We start from the raw sequence: 24703 nt of genomic DNA on the forward strand, positions 1-24703 counted from the left end.
TGCTGGGACAGTGTAGAAGAGTTCTTGTATGTCGGAATGTAACTAGTATTTAAGGAGAAGGGACAGATTTATTGAATGAATTTTAATATCTGACGTAACAGCATCAGCGGTTGTCTGAGTCTGTAGAGTGTATGTGAATAAAGCTAAGGAAGTTCTATTTTCTCATGCAACGTTCAGTCCAACAATTTTCGTCTTGCTTCCTTTCTTTTAGCAGTAAAGAATTTAAACATTTTGTAGTGTCCCAATTTTAGGTTTTCATTTTTAGTACAGGGTTGTTGTGTTTACTGCGAAAGGGTTACATTTTTATGGCAGCATTTTGTTTTGTGGGTCTCATTGTTCGGGCGTTGACGTCCGTCTGTCCCTGTGGCCGCTATCTCTTTTCCTCACATCATCTCCATCACGAAAGTTAGCTAAGCTCTGTCGCCTGCTCATACTTCAGCTCTGTGCCTCGCACCGCTAAATTTCCTCGACGTTCTTTCTCTTTCCTTTGTCGAATATTTTAGTCCGTCTTTAGCATTCCTTATATTTCTTTGAATGCACTTTCATTTAATAAAACGCCACTGTGTGTTTATTGTTTCCTATCTCGTTTATCGTCCTTGGCGTTTTCTTTCGTCCTTCGCGGTTTTTTTTTTCCTACCTTTTTTTTTGCGCTTCACAAATAGCTGTTAAACTGACCAAAGAGACGCTCCCTTTGATGCGAGATTTAGTTTGGGGAAGGATCTTCTGATTAATGTCGCTTCTCAGTCGTTGTCCCTACCCCACCACTACCGTGGTACCATGCCACTGAGTCTAACCCCCCCCCCCGGGGCAGTACCCCAACCCCTAAAGTGTTCGCGATGGTATACCCTCACTAATTTTATTCGGAGACCCGAAATTATTAAGTCTTTATTGTAAATACGTTAAGTAGTATTTTTATAAAGGTAATTATTTTCCTTAGCCTGTGTGTACGTTTTATATAGTGTATATCCTTTACTTTACATTTTTAAACAGTCAAATAACAAGAAATATGCGTACGTCGCGTAATAGGATAATACAGATTTATGTAGACTGCTTGAATTAACATAATTGTACACGCGTATAACAGATTTGCTCTCTGTGTGTCTACACACATAGCCTACACACGTATATATGTGTGCAGTGTGTAGTTTAAAGTTTCTTTAGCTTTTTTATTAAGCCAATTGGTGTAAAGGGTGTAATAAATTTTATTAGCAACCGATCAAGGGAAAAAAAATGGTAGTAATCGATCAAGTTCAAAAGAACATTTAGCGTTTGATGGAAGCTTTTATTCTCTCTCTCTCTCTCTCTCTCTCTCTCTCTCTCTCTCTCTCTCTCTCTCTCTCTCTCTTGGTCTTTATATATACCCACTGATACTCTCTCTCTCGGTCTTTATAAATATATATATACCCACTGATACTCTCTCTCTCGGTCGTTATAAATATATATACCCACTGATACACGACTGCCTTTGATAATAAGGGAACTCTCTGTTGATATTAATGGCAGCCGTAAATTTTGCTCCCGTTTGCTTTTCACGTTCTCAGGCGCTTCGCTCTTGTCTTCTGTTTTGCAAAGTAGAGGGTCTTACCACCGTCTCCTCTCCTTTGATGGTTTGTTCGTGTTACATATCTCTGTTCCGGAATAGAATTGGTTCTTTGCCTAAAGAGTGGATGAGATGATTCTGTTTCAGAAGGAAGGGATGGAATGAAATTAGTTATAGCGGGAGAGAAAAGAACGGGTTTGACTTATTTTGCGGTGCGGCTAATTGTTACAGTATTTCGGCCGGTTGAAACCTGTCTTTCTCTTGGGATGTTGGAGTTTTGTGCAGCTCATTCACTCGTTGGAAAATTCGCTAATAAATGTCTAACCTTTACCGGCAAAATACCTAAATTAAGTTTTAATTTATTTATTTATTTTCTGCGGGTGGTCCGTGCATCGTTCCACAGGTACACCGGGTCCAAATTACCAAGGTCTAGACCTTGCAAATTACTGCAGGTAGACCACGTTGGTTCTCGCTCACTTTCAATTGTCCCCGTAGGGCGTTATTGCCGTCAGTACACCTCACACCGTGCACTGTAGGCATTACTTAAGGTTTTTTGCAGCGTCCCTTCGACCCCTAGCTGCAACCCCTTTCATTCGTTTTACTGTGCCTCCATTCACATTCTCTTCCTTCCATCTTACTCTCTACCCTCTTCTAACAAATGTTTCATATTGCATCTGCGAGGTTTTCCTCCTGTTACACCTTTTAAACCTCTTACTCTCAGTTTTCCCTTCAGGGCTGAATGGCCTCATAGGTCCCAGGCTTGGCCTTCGGCCTAAATTGTATTCTTTTCAGTTGCATGCGTAAACTTTCGTTATTTGTTTATATTAGTGCCACAATATATCCGATTCCATCGTTTAGGAAAGTATTGAAATACTTTGCCGTATGATATGCATTTCTTTAGTCGTTCTTGATTCAGATATGATAATTGTATTTTGTAATCCAGTTACTCCGGATTGTGCGATCAACATTGTTGATGAACATCGATGGGTGGTTTCAAAAATGTTTGCGGAGATACTGTCACATACGTGTTTCCAGTAATAAGAGACTCTTAATAACATGTTTTATTATTATTATTATTATTATTATTATTATTATTATTATTATTAATTATTAAGGAAAATCTCATAACATTTTGGGTCACGAAAATGGTGAGGAAATCCACAGTGGTGTAAGTGAAAACATATATTTCTAATATATATTTTCGCTTACAATGATGTGGATTTCTTCACATTATTTTTATTATTATTATTATTATTATTATTATTATTATTATTATTATTATTATTATTATTATTATTATTTATTGAATCTGATTGCTGCTACAATGCCATTCAATTCAAAATACTCTTATTCTGTTCTTCTGATAGTGCCCTTTTCTTCTTTTGGAAGGCTGAAGATGAGTTGTCCCAATTCCCCTGCTGCTTCAGCGGGAGCAGCAGAGGAATTGGGACAAGTTATCTTCAGCCTTCCAAAAGAAGGAAAGGACACGAAGAAAAGGACACTATCAGAAGAACGGGAAAAAAGTTTTATACTGAATGGCACTGTAGCAGCAATCAGATTCATTAAAATATGCTTAAATGAAAGGTTACTACCGATATATTATTATTATTATTATTATTATTATTATTATTATTATTATTATTATTATTATTATTATTATGGTTGGGAAAAAAGCTCTTTATCACGAGAGTTCATAAAATGTTCTAAGGGTCCACAATAATATAACTTTTTAAGGCTCGTGTAAAAATTTTAAAAGCTTTCGAACCATACTTTGGGTTCATCTTCAGTCACAATGAGGAATTTTACATGTAATGTACAGAGGCAAACTTAAAAATCAAAATAAAAAGTCACTAAAGATCGCTAGCACCGGTAGTTAGAATAACTGCCTTTGTTCCTCATCACTAGTCTATCTGGAAGCTAACTACCGGTGTCAACGATCTTTAGTGACTTTTTATTTTGATTTTTAAGGTTACCTCTGTACATTACATGTAAAATTCCTCATATAAGAATAACTGCCTTCGTTTCTCGTCACTAGTCTATTTGGAAGCTAACTACCGGTGTCAGCGGTCTTTAGTGACTTTTTATTTTTAAGGTTACCTCTGTACATTACATGTAAAATTCCGCATTTAAGAATAACAGCCTTCGTTCCTCATCACTAGTCTATTTGGAAGCTAACTATCGGTGTCAAAGATCTTTAGTGACTTTTTATTTTGATTTTTAAGTTTTTACTTCTGTACATTACAGAGCCTTAAACAGTTATATTATTGTGGACCCTTTAGAACGTTATTATTATTATTATTATTATTATTATTATTATTATTATTATTATTATTATTATTATTAACTCAGCTGCCACCCTAGTTTAAAAAAAATATCAGAATGCTGCATGCCCAAGGGCCCCACAAAGGAAAGCAGCCCAGTACACGCACACTAGAGATTACATTCCTGAAGTCATTATATCTTTGTAATCAACTCGGTAGCCTTCCTAGAAAGAACCACCAATTTTCATCTGTCTAATTTTGAAAGCAAGGCACCGAGTGATTAACGCATCTTGCATCTAGTTAGTTATTACTGGGTACAAACATTAAATGCAACCATATGATTATTTCTTATGAAGTTACGAGACAGTGAGTGAGGTTAATATACACTTCGCTTAATTCTGAAAGTAAATTGCACTGGTTCGTTGGTCTCTCTCTCTCTCTCTCTCTCTCTCTCTCTCTCTCTCTCTCTCTCTCTCTCTCTCTCTACAACTTTACGGAAAAATGTAAATGTAATATTTACAAAATTTCGTAAAATGCCTGGGTCGATTTCCATATTTTTCAAAGTAAAAATCATATTGAATTTTATTTTGGCCAGTGATAATAGAATCAGTTTCAGTTTTCCCTGTTTCCTTTGTTAATGACAATTTTCTGATAATAGAATTTTATCTGTATAGTTGTAAATGGAAATATTCTCTGTGCATAGAATTTCCTTTTTCTATAATGAGAATTTTCTCTCAGTAGGATTTTGTCGTTGATTGGAATTCCTGTGTAAATGGAATTTTTGCGGTCAGTTTTAACTGGCTTTTCCCTTTAATGGCATTTCCTTATAAAGTAGAAATGTTTTCTGTTGTTAATGTTTATGAGTCTTACAAATTCCTCTTGTTTTACTTTTTTTTTTTATTGACATGCCGAAGAGAGGGGCCACCCGATTGCCTTATGTAGCCCAGGCCCGATGGAAGTTTGTTTGAGTTAAGGAAAATGGGACCATACTAAGAATTCCAGAGCTTTGTTTATATTGCATGGGTGACCAGTCGCGTGGAGAATTATTTTTAAAGGAAGAAAGAAGAAAATTGAGGGATATTAATCTGGTTTGCCTTATCGTATATATAAATGTTTGTGCTCAATTTATTATTCCTTCACGTTTGTTTCTTTCAAACAGAATTAATTTCTCTCTCTCTCTCTCTCTCTCTCTCTCTCTCTCTCTCTCGTCTCTCTCTCTCTATGTATTACAAACCCAGAAGACCCTTTGATATTAGTGCTAATGGAAGATTGTGAGACAAGGGGGGAGGGGGAGAGCGTCGCGAGGTTGTGATAAGCTAAATCTTCAAGAAGACAGAGAAAGTTTTGGCCTTCAAGCCTTCAGCAACTCAAGTCTTTAAACCCGTCTGGCTCTGTAAACAGCGAGAAATAAATGCACCGTTTTGCGGACGAAAATGAGTTTTATGGCTTCATAACACCGGCTGGTGAATGTCCTGAATGGCCGCCAGTGTTATCATTGCGGAATTTAGACGGGCTGTTTTAGTATGGATCTAAAACAACATTTTACTACCCGCCCTTAGGAAATTCCTTAGTTTATTTTACGCGCGGGCAATTCGCTCAACGAGCGCAAACTGCGTATAAGAGTTCGTTTGAATTATCTTGATGAATGCGTCAAGCGATAAGGGTTGTTTGAAATGTATTGCGTTACTTGTGTTCTGACTAAAGTATTTGTGACTGAGATTAGATATTGCTTATCATTTTTATATGGTTAAAAGGACTTCAATTAATTTTGCTCTTGGAAATTTTTAGTACATTCAGCTTAGTCAAAACACTATTTTCAAGTTGAAATAGGCCTCTAGGTAAATGGTTTTAGTGTGAGTGTTAAGATTTTCAGATGATGTCTTCAGAAAAAAAAAAGTTGCCTACTGTGTCTAAAGATGAAAAGGGTATATGCATTGCCGATAGGCTTTTTGAAACCGTAAAGAATTTTGTTAACATTTTGCGGTGTCTGGTAAATAAATAATCATGCGTTTCTCTTCCAATATTTTTGCTCGGTTTTTGGTACTGTTACATTAAGTGAGAATCTGGAAATTTGAAATGTTTATGTGTGGTGTAATTCGGCAAACCAATCTTAAGTGGCCTCGTAAAGTGAATCATACCTTGCAAAGCGAACCATACTTGCTTGGCAAAGCAAACCATATTTACTTGGCAAAGCAAATTCCACGAACTAAGCAAAGGCGAATCCTACAAACTTGCCAAAGTGAATAGTACTGACCTAGCATTGGCAAATCTTACCGACCTGAAAAGCCAAATCTTTCTGACATGGCAGAGCGAATGGTGCTGACCTGGCCAAGATTATCTTGCTGACCTGACAAAGCGAGTCGTACTGACCTGGTCAGGATCACCCTGCAGACGTGGCAAAGTCGAATCCTGTTTAATTGGATTTGTGCCTCGTGAGAGGCTAGTTTATTGGACACCCCTGTTGAAGTGATGTGTTGAGAATTCACTAGTGAAGAGCGGGTATTCAGTGCACGTACTCGTACTGTGCCCAGTTACACAAGCAGCGGACTTCCCGTGCTTGAGCATACCTCATGCTTTTTACGCCTTAGTGGCAAGCACTTCAGGTTATGGGAAGCAGATGCGTTGCTAGCTTGAAATAGATAAGCTGCAATTTTAATGTTAATAGACAGATTTCTATCATTACGCTGAGTTCATACTGGTGTCATTTTGGGTAAAATGTAAAGTTTATAACCTCTCTCTCTCTCTCTCTCTCTCTCTCTCTCTCTCTCTCTCTCTCTCTCTCTCTCTCTCTCTCTCTCACACACACGCGTTACAGTTTATTCAAGTAGAATTTGATGTCCTCCAGTTTTCTTTTTTTTTCATTCTGTGACTGAATCTTCGTTATCGAGGGCATAATAACTCTTATCTCCATTTTAACTTGTCTCTCTTTCTCTTGCTATTGTTACTCTTTATCAAAGATTTAACAGATCATCTCAAGAGGGAATAAATTAGACAGGTACCTTGTATATTTCGGTTACTTTTTGTTAAGCGTAGCTTTCAGGATCTCTGGCAGGTCGGTTCAAGGTTGAGGTAACCGTTAACCTGTTCGTGTGAGACATTCCTCAGGAGTCTTGAGACCAGGAACGCCCTTTCGATGTTATGAGGAAGTCGCCGTTTTGGGTTGGACTTGCAGCGTTCGTTTATGAAATGGCTGTGCTATGTTTGCCCTAAACATCGTTGAAAGATATAAATCATTAAAAGCATTTAAGAATTTAACATCATTGAGGTGTTTGTATGAAGTGGCTGTGTTGACTGAGCCAATAGATAATATAAAAGTGTTTCTGCTTTGTATATGCACATTTTTATTTTATATATATATATATATATATATATATATATATATATATATATATATATATATATATATATATATATGAGTGGTTCCATAGAGACATAAGTGTAGAGTCACTGTCTCATTCATCCTTTAACATCTGGATCTAAATTGAATCCCATAACAACAGTTTCCACCTCATCAACTGCCGTACGTACCTTCTTTCTCTCTCTCTCACAGTTTGGTATGCCTTGCCTAGAATACCAGCTGGAATGATAGAAAATAGACCTTAATGCTTCCTGATTCTAAAATAAAGCCATGATGCACCTACCGGAGATTGTCCACTGCTGCTAATTCTCCCTGTCGGGGCGCTGATCGTCATCATTGTCATGTGGTCGTCGTCAAGTCGTCATTAAACCCTCCGCTTCGTGTCTGGGGCAAGACGGATGGAGTCGTACCGACTTATATATCACCCTGACCACCCGCTAAGGCACTCGGCCACACATGCATCTCCTCCCCCTTGTGGGGGGAGGGGGGATCGCTTGTTCAGTGTCGCTTTTATATAAGTGTGGGAAGTACCAGCTATGTCTTTAATTCTGGGGATAAATAGCCCACGGATTTAGATGTTGTGGTGGCGTCTTTTCGCCGAGATGTGATAGATAAGCAGAGGATTCCTGCTGTTCTCCTGTTGACAGAGACGTGGGTATATATTTTTTTTAATGGTTCACTTGCAGTCAAGAAAGCGTAAGAGAGGTTGGTAATGGGATAATAATGACGAAGGGATGGCGAATATGTAATTAGACACATAGGGAGATAGGAATTCAGATTATGCAGACACTGAATTTGATTGTGTAATCAGGTCAGTAAATACAGAATGAAGACATTTAACTGGAGAAGAGAGGAAGAATTGTGTTACGTCTGTACCCAAGCTTGTTCATTGTACTTTTATAGGTTTTTATATATCCGCCTATCTATCTATATCCATTGATCTATCTATCTCTCTCTGTCTATCTATCTATCCAACTGTCTATATATATATATATATATATATATATATATATATATATATATATATATATATATATATATATATATATTATAATATATATATATATATATATATATATATATATTATATATATATATATATATATATATATATATATATATAGGGAGAGATAATATATATATATATATATATATATATATATATATATATATATATATATATATATATATATATATATATATATATATATATATATATAGAGAGGGTTGGTTGGCACGTGTAATGTCTGTGGTTAGCTCTGGCTCACTGCTACTTGGAGATCCAGCTGTGAATGGGTACCAGTGACATTTGGGAGTGAGGAAGAAGGCGAGGGGCGAGCAGCTTCATCTCTAAAATGCTTGCTGAGAACCAGAAGACTCACCTTCCAGGTACCATCCCTTCCGAATGCTAGCTTGTTAACTAGTCTTATTAGTTTTATTATTTTTGTTGTCATTAATACTACTGCTACTACTGTTAACTGTAGCTCAAAAAGTCAACGAAAGCAGTAAGCTAAGAATACCATTTCAAAACCGGAGGGTGTTTATGAAAATCCTCTATAAATTTTCTTGTTCAAGGGTCGGTGTTAGGAGAAGGCCAGTTAAACGTTCTGTTGAGGTGCTTTCCATATAATCTTGCTGATTGCAGTTTTTTGGGGGGCCGGGTTGTATATGGCATTTAAAGTACTGATAATGTAATACAATGGGTAGAACCGGGGTGTTTTTATCAACAATGCCAATGGTAAACAAATACTAAACATCTTTTTTGGGAAAAGGTTATACATTGTGTCATTTTTACATTCTGAATACTTAGTTTGTATAAAGTATAAACAATACATTCATTGCCAGATGAATTATTGATAATATTAGTGAAGTAAGTGTGTGTGTGTGTGTGTTCACATGTGCTTATTCATGTAATGGTCTTGTGAACCCAGTGCTAAACAAATTTGATATAAATACTTTTTGATCCTTAATCCCCAGAACCTTCACTAAATTCATAATTTCAGCCGTATATACATAATAACCACCATATTATCTTCGGATACGGGAATGTTTTGTTTCCTGCACCCTGTGTTAGATGAAATTTACCTGGCTCAGAGTTAGGTCGCCTTAACGTCGCAAGGGTAATTCGTTTCTTAAACGAGCTTGGTAAGAGTGAATATGTGATTATGGTCATTATACTGATCTCGTGCAACTTTCATCTCACTCCTTTCGCGCTGTTGTGCCAGTTGATTTAATCACACTTGAAGTGTCACCCCAAGACCTGTGAGGTCTTTTGCAAATTTTATGACCTCTTAATTTTTTCCACTGCGCCATGATAAAAACGAAGCATGAGAACTGAAAGAATGAAGAAATGAGATGAATAAACCGCAGATGAAGCGGGAAATGAAAAGGAAAACGAAAAATTTAGGTTAGTAAATAAAATTTCAAATGAAAAGAAAAATGAGCCGAATCACATGACTGGGAAGGATAAAAGGAGGGAGAGAGCAACTTTTTTTTATTTATTTTGAGAGAGAGAGAGAGAGAGAGAGAGAGAGAGAGAGAGAGAGAGAGAGAGAGAGAGAGAGAGAGACTGTAAACAGGGCGTCGTTTACCATCATCCGTAGACACCTGTCATGAGTTTGTTCTCTGCGTCGAGCCGGAGGTGAGAGAGACGTTCCTTGTGACTTTCCCAGGTATATTTGTCAGCCGTAATAGACGAGAGGTGGCGAGAAGAGACGCGCATCTCGGGGCAAATGGCTGAAATGAACCCTGGCTCTATATTTCAGATCCATCGTCTCTCTCTCTCTCTCTCTCTCTCTCTCTCTCTCTCTCTCTCTCTCTCTCTCTCTCTCAAAAGTAAATAAAAGGACGTTCCTCTCTCCTCTTGTCCTACGCACTCATGTGGTTCACCTCATATTTCTTTGCATTTGAAGTTATTTATTAACCTCATTCATTTGTTTTCCCCTTTGATTTCTTCGTTTTTCGCTTCATTTTAGGTTTATTCATTTTTCTTTTCACTTGCCATTATTCATCCAGCTATGGTTCGTTCTTGAAGACAAAGCGAAAACGACAGGGAACATGTCGTGCATGTGACTCGAGGATTATGGTGTGAATGTGTGCATTAGGTATTTTTTTATAACTTAAGTTTTCTTTTCAAAACTTAGGCTCTTGAGTTTTAAGAGTATTTATTAGACTGAATCTAAGGTGGCAGTTTTCTTAGACTCTGAGTTTTAAGAGTATTTATTAGACTGAATCATCCAAGATGGCAGTTTTCTGAGGCTCTGAGTTTTAAGAGTGTTTATTAGACTGAGTCTTAGGTGGCAGTTTTCTTAGGCTGTGAGTTTTAAGAGTATTTATTAGACTGAATCCAAGATGGCAGTTTTCTTGGGCTTTGAGTTTTAAGATTATATTGTAGACTGAATCTAAGGTGGCAGTTTTTAAGGTTCACAGAAATTTAGCGGTTTTAGCGGACTTGATTATGTATTTTTAGCATACATTTTGTTAGTCATTGTCCACTTAAATTGCAACAGCCTTTAGGAGTTTTGGGAGCTGTGAGAGGTTGAGGGGGGGAGTGTCACAGTAACATCCGAAAACACATTTCAGGTTACGCTACACTATCCTTTAAATTAAGGTGCAATTCAAGTGATTTATAGGTGTACGCGTATATACGTGTTTTGTATACACTTAAGGCGATAATGTTTTAATTAGAGCCCTATTTTGATTATTTCGTTTGTTAAATTACTTGAAATTTTCTTCAGAAGACAGCTAGTTTGAGTAATGTTTAAAAGATGGGATGTTTGACCATAACTAATTTAGTTACGCTACATTAAAATGTGATTTATAGTTTTTACTATATATATATATATATAATATATATATATATATATATATATATATATATATATATATATATATATATATATATATATATATATATATATACACGTGTATGGATGTATGAATGCATGCATACATTACATAATATAAAATATAAACGGAGAGGGATAGAGTATATTATTTATTTTATAATTGAGAAAAACGGAAAGTTATTCGATCGACGACATGTTTTTATGATTTGTTTAGGTCTGTACGTTCTTGCAGGATAATAGTTTAAAGAAAGTTTAGATGTATGAACTAAACAATATTTTTAACTACAGTATAGATTGTTTTTTCTTCAAACTAGCTTGCGAAGAGCAGTACGTTTCAGTGTAATCTATTTTATTCGAACCTCATGGACTACGCAGTAATTGAGAAGAAACTTGGCATCAGTAGATTTTAAGATATTTTTAAAGAATTTATTCACTCTAGAAATAGGGCCTGCGCGTCGGTAGAGCCTACTTTGATAATGATATAAAAATGAAAAAAATATGGACATTATTATTGCTCTGGTTGTCGCTATGTTCATGATTACTGTTGTTATGGTAATATTGATTTTTTCTTTGTTAAAGTACTTTATAAAGATGACGTCACCTTTCTTATGAACGTTTTTATCTACTTACTTTCAGGTTAGTTGAGTCTTTCAGACCATTATGAGTGGACTTAGATATTCTTGGTGCCAGCAAGATGAAAACTGGTAAGTATTCATTTGATTTGTGATGGGTATTAGAGTCTGTGGTTTGCCCTGAGGACTTGTTGCTATCAGCTTCAGTAGTATTGGCCTTGTTTGAAAGAGGCAAAAAATAAATTTCCGAGCGTCAAGCACCATGTACATAGGATATGAAAAATTCAGGAAACATTTAAAGTTTCAAGCCCTGAATAAGAAATAAAAAAAAAAAAAAATCTAAAAATTTGTAAATGTCGGGTCCAGGGGTATGAAATACGAAACATTCTGGAATATTGTTAGGTCGAAACTTCTGGGATTTTAAATATAGGAAAAATAACGCGGGAAGTAAATTCTTTGAAGTTTAAATATTCGGAAGAAATTTCCTCAAAACCTCAGAGATAAAAAAATATGAAGGGTTCAGGAAAATGGTGTTGCAAATCAGGGCTACAGGGTATATTCAAGTTTACAGAAAATTTATTGCTTCAAAACTCCGGGTCATAGAATATAAATAATTTAAGGAAATTTATTGTCCTGATCCTCTGGGGGGGCATAGAATATGAAAATATTAGGAAAATTTACAGCTAAGAGCCCAAGACACAAATGTTAGCAATGACTTCATCTGAAAAGTTCAGGAAAATTTATCGCTCAGGTCCCAAGGACATAAATGGCGGTAATTCATTTCGTTCTGATGGTGAAGACGCCTTCGGACGAACGGTTTATATTGGTTTAAGGAGACAAGTGGTCTCCTAAATCTGGGTAATTTTACGGCAGGACATGCATATTGAACACTCTTCGTGCTGTTTCGCCTAAGACGGATCGCTCAGCGTCGCGTTTTGGCGTGTGGAGGCTGATGAATGCGTTGTTGTCTCAAGGAGACAAATGGTCTTGTTCTCAGGACAGAGAGAGAGAGAGAGAGAGAGAGAGAGAGAGAGAGAGAGAGTGCGTAAAAAAGTTGAATTGAAAGGGAATTCCTTCTTTCATTTTGCAAAGACCTGTGATGTTTGAGCAGGAGGGATGCTTTTGGTAAAAAAAAAAAAGTTTGAATTGCAAAGGAGTTGCTTCATTCATTTTGCAGTGAGAGAGAGAGAGAGAGAGAGAGAGAGAGAGAGAGAGAGAGAGAGAGAGAGAGAGAGAGAGAGAGAGAGAGAGAGAGAATGTGATGGTTGAGCAAGAGAGATGCTTTCTGTAGAAAAAAAAAAGATTTGAATTGAAAGAGGATTGTTTACTTCATTTTGCAGAGAGAGAGAGAGAGAGAGGAGAGTTTGGCGTTTTTGCAGGAGGTATGATTGTGTTCAAAAGTTTTATACAGAAAGGGATTTGTGTTAAAGTGTTTTATACAGAGAGAGAGAGTTTTATTCAGAGGAGAGAGAGAGAGAGAGAGAGAGAATCAGTTTGGTCAGGTAGAATTCAGTATGGAACGCATCTTGAATGTTGAGAGTAACAAGCAGAATAGCAAGATAATTAGGGTGGCTGACAATCCTTCTGTCAGGAAGCACATGTCCTCGTATGAAAGGCGAGATTAGTTTTCATTCTCCTCGTTATCTCATGGTTTTAAATAGGTTGATGACTATTTCTGCCGGTTACTTCTACAATTTTTTATGGTTACCGCATTAAAATGACCACAGAATAGTTTGCTTTTTTGTTTTTTGAGAATGCTTTGGAATGGGGTTTGCTTTTGGGGGGGAGGAATCTGATGAAAGTTTTATGGCATTTTGTATTGGTGAAACACTGTAGAAATTTGTCAGATTTCGTTTCATTATTCATTATTTCTTTATGTGTTACAAACATTTCTAATATTATCCATCTGAGGTAACCAACGTTCCGCACTATATGTGTCCTGATGACATTTTATTAAGACCATCGTTTTGTAAACAGCTCAGTGGTATAACCTTGGGTTCCCGTTCTCAAGATCAGTAGTTAGATCCAGGTTGCAGTCCACAAGTCGACCCACCCTGGAATGGGTGCCAGCGTCAGCTGGTAATGAAAGAAAAAGGAATTGGGCTAGCAACCTCATCCTTGAAGACTTGATGAGAACCAGAAGGCTCTACCTTTCTGGCGGCACTCCCTCTAAAAAGAAAAAAAGGCGTGTGGTAAAAGCGTGTGTGTGTGTGTTGTTTGTGTTGTGTGTGTGTGTATATATATATATATATATATATATATATATATATATATATATATATATATATATATACATATACATACACATACATATACATATACATACATACTGTAGCTCAGGGTTAGAGCACCGTTGGTCTGAGAGTGATGCCAAGAATATTCCGGTGCTGAAATTTTGAACAGCATTTTCATAACTGCTTTACATAAGGGTCCCAACCAGAAATAATTGCCCGGAAGCATACGGAAAATCAGCGCAGATCAAAAGGCCGTAAAGTTGAAGCCGTTTAACCAAGTATGACGGGAGTGCGTGAAAACTATCCTGCGAGGTGAAAAATTGCATTACGGATATACTTGAGAGAGAGAGACTGAGACTTTGTTACATTTTATGCATCTCATCTGAGCGCACAATTCTCTTGATTTTTCTGTGCGTTGTGTCAGCGTCAGATTGTCTCGAGTCGAAAGGGAGTTTTTGGGTGTTTTGTGGAGGGATGTCTAGGCAAGTCTGGAACAGTCACCTAATTGTCGTCGTGCAGTATTTGCAAAGGTCGAAATTGTCTCTGCGATTCGTGGAGTTTGTCGCAGTCGTCAATGTCTTAGTGGTCTCGTATTGGTGTCATGTCCGACGTCAAATTGCGCGTATGCCATTTAAGTGACATGATTGTTTCGTGAACATTAGAATTGTAAAATTGCTTCAGTAGTTTATCATGTATTTAGAAATTTGAAATATATTTCATTATTGTAATTACTTTGATCTTTAGCACTGAGTAAATTTTTAAACTGCTTTTTAACATAATTCAGTAGCTTTTTTTTTGGTGTAAAGTCATGATAAGGTGCAGGAAGTCACATATAAAGTATGTAATTTAAATCTGTCAATTTCATTTACCTTCAATATTCGCCCGTTAACATCTTAAGAACTTTTTGGGGTATCCACATTGCCGTACTTGTTATGACGAGTCGAAAGGTTATCTTGGATAGCCTAGTCATTGCTTATCGCAATGGCATTATGATATATCTTATCATTGTCTTAACAACTTGTGAAAATGTTGAACCGATGTTGCAGTAGATTCGGGATCAAATTATCAACAGTATCGTGGCATACTATACTGTCGTATTACGAGTGTCTTTTATACCGTAACGCAGTCGTACCAGTAACGTCCTAATCAACGTCGTAATCCAACCCAATGTTTACCTGCGCGGGAAAGGACACATTTTGGGCTGCTGGTGGGTTGACCTGGTACTCTGTAGGCCTTGGTCCTAATTGCACTCAGCCGGCGACTCAGTATTTTAGGTCTTGGTTCATTGGCGTCAGAATCGTGAAAGTGTGCACTGGGTATTAAATTCAGAAAAATATCACAGCGTAGAATATTATATATATATATATATATATATATATATATATATATATATATATGTGTGTGTGTGTGTGTGTGTGTGTGTGTGTGTGTGTGTATGTATGTATGTATACCCGGTATGTATCCACCTATACGCGTCACCCTGAGGTGCTAGTACTAGCCATGGCGGAATCTCAATGGGACGTCACGTTTAGTACTAGCCCGTCGGCGATCAGAATATTATATACACCCATTTCTATATATTTTTATATATTAATAAACGATATCTTTGATCCCTGAGGAGTTAGTACTAAACACGGCGTCCCATTGAGCTTCCGCCATGTTTAATACTAGCACCTCGGAGGTGATGCGTAGGTGGATACGTACCCGATTGATACCTTGTGTATGTATGTATGTATGTATGTATTTAGATTGTTTATATGTGGAAGTAGGCTATGTATGAATATAAAATAAAGTAACATTCTTACCGGAAAAGCCAATAATCCACGAACTCGTATGACGAGCTTCTTTGCAGTAAATGATACAACAACAAACAAAAATAAAGCTTTAGACCGGTATGAAGGTAACAAGCATTAAAAAGATTTTAACATAGATAATTTACGACAGATAACAAGATAATTTACGACAGATAAGAAACAAAACCGAACCAATAATTGTAGGTCGCGGGAAGAAGAGTGATTACCAGTTGTATGATAAGGTAATTTGTTACACTCGTCTGTATTTTAGATTCTTCTGTTTGATTTCCCCTCTTGTTTTGTAAACGGGTTTATCTGTTCAGTAAATCACTTTTATCCGTGTAAAGTTAGTTTAATTTTCATTGGTATTCATAGAATACATTCCGAGGAGACAAGCCAAAACGACCGAGAACATGCTTTGCCAACTTCAGCAGAATAGAATTCCTTTGCGAAAAAGGAAATGAGGAAAGCAAATGATTAAAGGATTAAACAGTGAAAATTAATTTATATTAACCATAAAAAGATTTAATGTATTTACTTATAAGCTATGGCACAGCCCAAGTTATGAGAAGATTTATTATAGGGTCAACACCTGGTGTACAGCAGCTAAATTTGACACCGGTTTAATCCCAGCAGTCACAGTTGTCTTGGTTAATTAAGCAATACGTAATTAAAAACATGGAATGTTGGTTACTCCAAAGTCCGTCGGCACTACTCTTCAACTTTTTACCAAATACTTTTGGAATGAAGTTGCTAGAACCCCCCCCCCCTTCTCCCATCCCGGTATTCAAAGGCTTGTGTGCTGACTCGTCATACTTTTCTTGATGGTCACTCATCCAGCAACTGGCCAGACCCATCGTAGCTTTGCGTCGCTGATGGGACGGCTAACGGTATAGCTATTGAATTATTGCTGTCGGTTGAAATAATAATAGTAATAATAAATAATATAATAATAATAATAAGGAGAAGAAGGAAAGAGTTAAATGAATATATATTTGTCTGTGTAGTAACGACAATGTACGGGTAATAAACTAATGTGAAACTTGCAGCAGTCGGCTACCCCGGCAGCAGCCTCTCTCACCACTGACCCCGATTAACTTGTGTAGAAGGAAGGTTCTTGTAGTTCGAGCTTCTGGTCAGGACTTGCCCTCTCGACCCTCCCTGATCTTAACGTCATTTTTGACAGCATCTGAATTTGATGGATGGACAGAGAAAGTTACTTGGATATAAAGTGTTGTAAGTTAGCGATCAGTACTCTCTCTCTCTCTCTCTCTCTCTCTCTCTCTCTCTCTCTCTCTCTCTCTACACGTAATGATACTGATCACGGGCGGCCTCCTAGACACAACCGCTTGAAGACCCTTTGGTTCGTGCTGGCAACGGGAGCCACTTTGGGCCGCCCCCTGTGGCATGCGGGCGCAGGAAGTGACGTCACTGAGCTAGTGAATGGATGGAGTTGAAGGTGTGTGGAATTTATTATATTGCAGTATTACATTCTCTGTCACTCCCTGTCTTTTTTTTTTTTTTTTTTTTTTTTTTTTTGTCATGTGCAAAGAGTGTCTCGATGTGAATATTTTTAGTTTTCTGTAAAAGAAAACTATTGTTCCGGCTTTGTCTGTCCGGTCGCACTTTTTCTGTCCGCCTTCAGATCTTGAAAACCACTGAGTCTAGGCTGCAAATTGGTATGTTGGTCATCCACCCTCCAATCATCAAACATACCATATTGCAGCCCTCTAGCCTCAGTAGTTTTTTATTTTATTTAAGGTTAAAGTTAGCCATAATCTTGCTTTTGGCAACGATATAGGATAGGTAACCACCGGGTCGAGGTTAAAGTTTCATGCGCCGCGGCTCATACAGCATTATACTGAGACCACCGAAAGATCGATCTATTTTCAGTGGCTTTGATTATACGTTGTAGCGGCTGTACAGAAAACTCGATTGCGCCGAAGAAACTTCGGCGCATTTTTTACTTGTTTTTATATTCACTGCGTAGGTCTTGTGATATCTTCAGCAAGTTAATTTTATCCTTGCTGTTTCCTAGTAAGCCGGACAACAAATTTTGGCATGAGAGTAAGGGTTGAACCTAAGGATAACGCCTTTGCATTACAAGAGTAGATGCAGGTCTAAAAAGACGTTGAGCATTTCTGTTACCTGGTGGGGGCGCTCTGGTCTGAAGTCAGAGTTGAGAGAACAGTGAGAGAGTAGCTGCTGCATGTATGAAAAGGAGAGAACTAGCTAAACTGCTTGTAAATAAAAAAAAATATCTATTCTAACACTCTGTACAGCGGAAACATGGACAATTCCAAAGAAAATGGAGAATATTCTGAAAAACTGTGACTTTGGAGGGTCAAGATTCAAGACCTGAATGCGGTGTGAAGATCGCATTACGAATGAGGAATTAGAGAGAAAAGCTATGAAAAGGCTGTAAAGAAAAAATAGAGATTGAGATGGATGGATTTAGATTTAGCCAGCCTTGTGCTGGCACGGGCTCTTGCTCTTCAGCAGCCCGTAATTAGATTGAGATGGTTCGTTCGTGGCATGAGTAGTGACGAGGAAAGATCCATTCTGAGATTAGCAGTAAACAAGGAAGTAGCAGAACGAAATCCCTCGGACGGGGAACAGACGAAAACCTAGACGCGAGGAAAGGAGAGAACTCACTTCACGTCTAACCCCATAAACGGAGAAGCTGACGTTTATGACGGTGATTTGTCATGTACCAGTCGTTACTAGAATTTGCAACAGATCTGAGCAGTGTGGTGCAAGCGGGCAAGGGTCATAATGATGCCCGAGTGCCAGTGAAGCGAGAGTATTCTTGGTCGGAATTCAGAATCTCGTCCATTTACACGTCAGGTAAACACCTTAAGGATCAGCTGGTGTGAGTTATTGTATATTTTCCCGTGATGACACACCAAATTGATATCGTATATTCGAGGGTTGCCATTGGGACATGACAGGTTGGTGTCGAGTGACAGGCTGCTCGGTGATGTAGGAAATTATTTTATTAACAGTTGAAGTTTTCGTTTTATTTGGTCAATATTTGTTTTTATATAGTTTTGTAAATTAATTTTTTGTGTCCAATGAGAATCACTATATACTGATTTTTTTTTATTTTAGTCACCAGATTTCTCTTGGGATCAGTATAGCAAAAATGTAGTTGTTTTAATATTTTCAGGTCTGTATTTAATTTTCCCGTAAGATTATCTACTTCATATTTATAAATTAATTTGTTGCCCCAAATTAAAACTGGTCAGCTGACTATAATTATGTCTATTTCAAGTACCGTAACAGCATTTCTATGGTCAGTAACGCGGCAAAATTGATGTCGTCATTCAAGTTGGCAGTCAGTGGTATTCCAGAAGTCGCGGTGGGGAGCGCCTACGTCACGCGACTGACAACCAATAAGCGTGCCATCCCGATATAGGTATCACATCATGTGTCCAAGTATACCTGTCGGAGATTTGGCGTGTTGTCATCTGTACTTGTCGGAAGCGCCGTTCGTCTTGTCCTCATTTAGGGATAAGTGAGTTCGGTGGTGTAGGTAGTAGGGTGGCTTGGTCTGATGCGATATGCGCGGGTCCGAAAAAGGCCTGGTCTGTGATTGTTGCGCAGTTGATTAGTTTGTTGGTTTTCTCTGCTGGCTTTGAGTCTGAAGCAATAGCGTTTTGTTGGAATCTTGCTTAATCGTTGATTATAAGGGTAATTAACTTTATTAATTAGTTTCTTGCGTGGAGAACGTTATTAATTAGTTTCTTGTATGGAGAACGGCTTGTTATCGTCTGAGAATGTTTTGATGCCAATGTTTTGTTTTCATTTGACCTTTTATTGCTTGAGATCTTGCATTAAGATTGAAGTGTAGAAAATGAAGCAAGACGAAGATAGCATGAGCATCTCTTGGCCAAGATGATTTGGGATGTTTTTTTCCAAGACTGTGATCATTTAGATACCTTTTGCTTAAGTCTATTTTAACATCTTGAAAGACTTAAGATGATTGGGACCTATTTCAAGACTAGGGTAATTTGGGCAGCTTTGAAGGCGAAGATGTTTTTTGGGGTTTCTTAAAAGACCTAAGATAATTTAGGCGTCTTTAATGGCTGAGGGGAACTGGGCATGTTTCAGAGTGATACGTATGATCCAGTCAAAAGACTTAGAAGGAATCTGTAAGACGACAGAGGCCCTGTGTAAGACAGAAAGTTGATGCTGTGTTGTACGCGTACGTTTTTTGTCATCTTGTCGAGTCTTGCTACAAAAATTTCCACAAAGCGCCAGACTTGTCTGACGTTTACCTGGCATGTTGGAAAACAATTTGCCCTCACCCCCCTGCACAACCCAACCAAAACGCACTATTCACGTACTGTATATGTGTGTATAGTATATATATATATATGTATATATATATATATATATATATATATATATATATATATATATATATATATATATATATATATATGTGTGTGTGTGTGTGTGTGTGTGTGTGTGTGTGTGTGTGTGTATGTATACATATACATAAATAACGGCAGAATTAAGTGCATGAGCGTTAGCAATGTCATGAAGTATGCAAATCCCCCCCGTTTTTTTTTAAGTTGGAAGGAAGGAATGGATAGAGGTGGAAACTTCAATGGTAAGAGGAAGATGTATGATAGATTGGTTGTGTTGTGCATCTTCATCTTCATTTTTGCTGTGCACGGGACCCCATTTGTGTGTAGTATGTCCCATGGTTTGGTTTTTATATGGCCACATTTGGGTTGAACATTATTTGTATGTTAATTTATTATGGGTGTAAGCTTTGGGTTAGATTTAATTGGGCTGGTACACAGATTAATACGTTTTCATTTACTGCGTTATTGGAGAGAGAGAGAGAGAGAGAGAGAGAGAGAGAGAGAGAGAGGTGAGAGGGACGGTTTCTGCACATAAATTTTGACATCCTTGGAGTTGAAGATAGCGTTTGTGTATTTTTGTCGTTATTTTAAGGATCTTGACTAAGTTCTTTATAAAAGATATTATTCCTCTTGTGTTATCCTGTCCGATGTAAGCAAAAGAAAAGGCGGGTGGGGGTTGGGGGGCTTTCTACGGAACCAACAGGCCCCTTTTAAATAGATGAACTCTGCGTCAGTGTTGACAGGATGCTTTTTAGAGGAGAATCGTTGCTTTGTTCTGTAGTGACGTCTTCATTCTGTGTGTGGGAGTTTGTGTATTCGTCTGTCTGTCGTAGGCTATATGCTGAGTTGCGATATTGGCATTATAATCAAAAGTTTTATCACATGGATGATGCTGCAGCATGGCGCGTACTATTTCTGTAAACAAAATTCCCCGTCTCTCTCTCTCTCTCTCTCTCTCTCTCTCTCTCTCTCTCTCTCTCTCTCTCTCTCTCTCTCTCTCAGGACACGCCTCAGAGTGAAAGTGTTTGAGGAAAAGAAGTTGCTGAATAGGCCGATAATTGGTAACTTTTGGGAAATGTTTGAGAGGTACAAAGACGTTTTTGGAGTGGGTAATTCGTGTGTGTGTGTATGTATTTATATATATATATATATATATATATATATATATATATATATGTATATATATATATATATATATATATATATATATATAGACACATACATACATATATATATAGTACATACATACAGTAATTACCCACCCCAAACTTCTTTTGTATTCTGAATTGAGATTCACATCTCTTGTTTGTATTTATTACAGACGTTTCGTAATTTTTTCAAATTACATTTTCAAGGGCTCTAAATATATATATATATATATATATATATATATATATATATATATATATATATATATATATATATATATATATATATATATATATATATACATATATTATATATACACACATACTGCATGTATACCATGGTAGAACTACATTTCCGTTTATAATTCATTCGCATTTTTGTGAAAATGTTTTTTTTATTCAAATTTACATTAACCCAAGGTTGCAAAATCTTGGCATGTGAGAGCTGGAAACTTACGGGTGGTTTTTCGAACAATAGTGTCCGCACGTACTGGGTCGTAACCCCATGAAGTTATAATAAGGGGAATCCCCATTCTCTGTTCCGGGTTAATTCCCTTCTGGCGCAGGAAAGGTGACAGTGCATTTATACTTGTTTGCATTTTAATGTATTTTTATCTATAAGTTGCTTTATTATTTTTTTTTCTTTTGTAATAAGTGAGATCTCTTCTTTCTGTATTTCCCTTTACTTCCTCTTATTACTTCTAATGAACACCATATTCTTTTGGGGCTTGAGTTTGAAGTCAGTGGGTCCCGTGGGCTTGTTCCATATGAATAGTTTTCATCTTCAGAGTAATAATAACAATTATAATGTCATGTAATCCAGTCTATGTCTGTTCGATTGGAGGGAACTAAATGGCAGAGTTGCAGTTCGTTGATTTGTAAACAGGACTTGATATGTCAAGTATACTTAGATTCTGTTATTGTTTCTTTTAGGCTGTAGATTCTGGTTCTTTGTAGGATACTGTTAGGAACTTTCATGGTCGTGAAACTAGATGTTTCACTTCGTATCCGGGCTTTTTATAATTAAATAATGAGCGGTTACAATGACATGGCTTTAGAATTAGTTATTTTTCAAAATGAAAATTGCCATGTTTTTCGTAGAGTCGACAATTTTCCTTTCCGCCTTTTAACTGAAGATTTGATAAGATAAGTAATTCACCCAAACTGAGGCGAGCCGTTGTCAAATTAGTCCTGTGGCTATCTTGTTTCAGGAAGCTGAATTACGTCAGATGATCACGAATCACTCGAGTCGAGATGCCTATTTTACCTCCCCACCTAAGGAATGGGTATCAGTCAGGTGACGACAAACACCCTAGCAGTGAGGAGGAGGAGGAGGAGGAAGAGGAGAAGGAGGAGGAGGAGGAGGAGGGGCACACTAGCATGCGGCGTACGTGCATGCGTGTGTTGCAACCCCTACCGAGGATGAATGGTCTCCGAGAGACTGGCTAGGCTGTGTGATGTCAGTCGTTGCCTAGCAGTGATTGAGATAACCGTGTGTGTGTGTGTGTCCCTGTGCTTCACACAATTAAAGAAAGAGAGAGAGAGAGAGAGATGAAGAAAGATAAAGCTTTGTAATCGTGTTAATATATAGGTGATGGTGATAAAGATCATGCCATGTGTTCGTTGTTTCTAACGGTAAACGAGGGAAGTTCGTGTAAGCTGATCTTGTGCAGTTCCGTTTGATTGCAGCAATACGTTTGTGTATTCATTGTATTGTTTTGGTGTTTGATTGCGGCCACACGATCCTTTTGTGTTTACCTCCTTTTTTTTTTTTTTTTCTTGGAGAGAATATGTTCGACGTATCACGGACTGGGCTGATATTTCTTGAATCTTCAGTGACCTTGCTCTCTTCAAGGTTAGTGAATGTTGTTTTTTTTTTTTTTTTTGGCTAAGGCTTGGGGGAGTGTTGTTCTGTATTGAGTACAGATACTAATTCTCTCTCTCTCTCTCTCTCTCTCTCTCTCTCTCTCTCTCTCTCTCTCTCTCTCTCTCTCTCTTGCTGTCACGTACAACTAACGATGCTTTGAATACGTTTACACTTGAGTCCCGTGAAAGGTCGTTTCATTGTTTCCGTTTGATTCATTTTGTTTCGGGTCTGGTTCTTTTCATATCCATTTTTCTCGATGACTGGGCCATGAGTGTTTTCAGAGTTATTATAAATAGATAACAAGGCTCTCTCTCTCTCTCTCTCTCTCTCTCTCTCTCTCTCTCTCTCTCTCTCTCTCTCTCTCTCTCTCTCTCTCTCTCTCCCTCTCTCCCAGTTTTTAATATTATTAATGTCATTTTGTTTTACGACAATGAAGAATATTTTCTTCACGTATGCACATAAATATAAAATACACAATTTCTTGGCACTTTTTCAGAAAATAATTTTTTATCCTTCATAAAAAGTGTAAATAAATTCTTCGTCTATTTATAAAATTGTTTAAAAGACATTTTTAATGTAAGAATACTGTATAACATTTCTTCCGTTAATATGCACGCTAAAGTATTCTTTTATTCTCTACTTCCTTTAACTTGTAGCTTTGGCATAACTCTCAGCGTAACAAGACCGCCATTGATTTACTGGGGTGAACATCCTGTTGTCACTAGGTCATGGGATCTACACATACCCCAGCCTTCCCATGGGGTTTGTTGCTTGTTATTCAAATTAAAATTCTTTGGGTTTTGTCAGTTTTGATAGTTTTTTAGATTTTATGATCATTCTCTTGGAACGTGCATGTATACGTGGTGAAAGCTAAATTACGAGTATATACGTTCAGTTTCATGTTCACACAAATACATTATATATATATATATATATATATATATATATATATATATATATATATATATATATATATATATATATATATATAAATATATATTCCGGTTTTGGCCATGGTGTCCTTACTGGTATGTAGATGACGTTTCCCTGCTGGAGTAGCCATCGCTGTGATTGTCAGAAGAAATATATATATATATATATAAATATATATATATATATATATAATATATATATATATAATAAGAGAGAGAGAGAGAGAGAGAGAGAGAGAGAGAGAGAGAGAGAGAGAGAGAGAGAGAGAGAACTGCTGATTAAGTATGATGAGAAACTTTCGAGTTACACTTCGTAACTAGTGTCTTTTTTCATTTCAGTCATCGTCATTAAGGTAAGAGCGTGGATGTTCTAAAGTAAGTTTGCTTCGAACCCCATAATTTTTGGTCATGTGCCCGACGGATCGTATTGTCTCTCGTTCATGCTGGTGGGTGTGGGTAGTGTTCATGGCGAAAACTGGTTGAACCCTAAAAGGATCCGGAGCGTTTGTGTCTGGTGGAAAGCGGTACCATGTCACTCTTCTTCGGGCAAGTCTGGTTTTTACACCTGAGCTGGTAGAAGAGCAAGAGAGAGAGAGAGAGAGAGATCGCGATTCAGTGTAAAGTTGCTCCAAGACAGACGGACGTATTGAGAGAATTCAGTGTTTGTTCATAAATGGGATTGAAGAGAAGGAAATTATTTTCGTTAATCATAAACGGGATTAAAGGGAGAGAAAGAGTTTGGTTTTTTGAATGATTATCCAGGTGCGCAAAGGT

At 37.4% G+C, this 24703-nt stretch overlaps 1 protein-coding gene across 31 annotated transcripts in view; it reads left to right on the forward strand.

Moving 5' to 3' along the window:
* Positions 1-24703, forward strand: part of LOC136828379 (TGF-beta-activated kinase 1 and MAP3K7-binding protein 2-like) — a 269956-nt gene that overhangs the window by 131518 nt on the left and 113735 nt on the right. For 6 of the 31 annotated variants that reach the window (XM_067086377.1, XM_067086351.1, XM_067086350.1 and 3 more), the window contains one exon: positions 11644-11711. The exons of 20 other annotated variants lie outside the window; for them this stretch is intronic. The gene's annotated coding sequence lies outside the window, so the exon portion shown is untranslated. Of the gene's footprint in view, positions 1-11643; positions 11712-22590; positions 22986-24703 lie in introns of those variants that run through there. 5 more of the 31 variants (XM_067086361.1, XM_067086365.1, XM_067086348.1 and 2 more) reach the window with 4 other exon arrangements.

The sequence above is a fragment of the Macrobrachium rosenbergii genome, chromosome 42 (assembly GCF_040412425.1).
Source record: "Macrobrachium rosenbergii isolate ZJJX-2024 chromosome 42, ASM4041242v1, whole genome shotgun sequence".
Taxonomy (NCBI): domain Eukaryota; kingdom Metazoa; phylum Arthropoda; class Malacostraca; order Decapoda; family Palaemonidae; genus Macrobrachium; species Macrobrachium rosenbergii.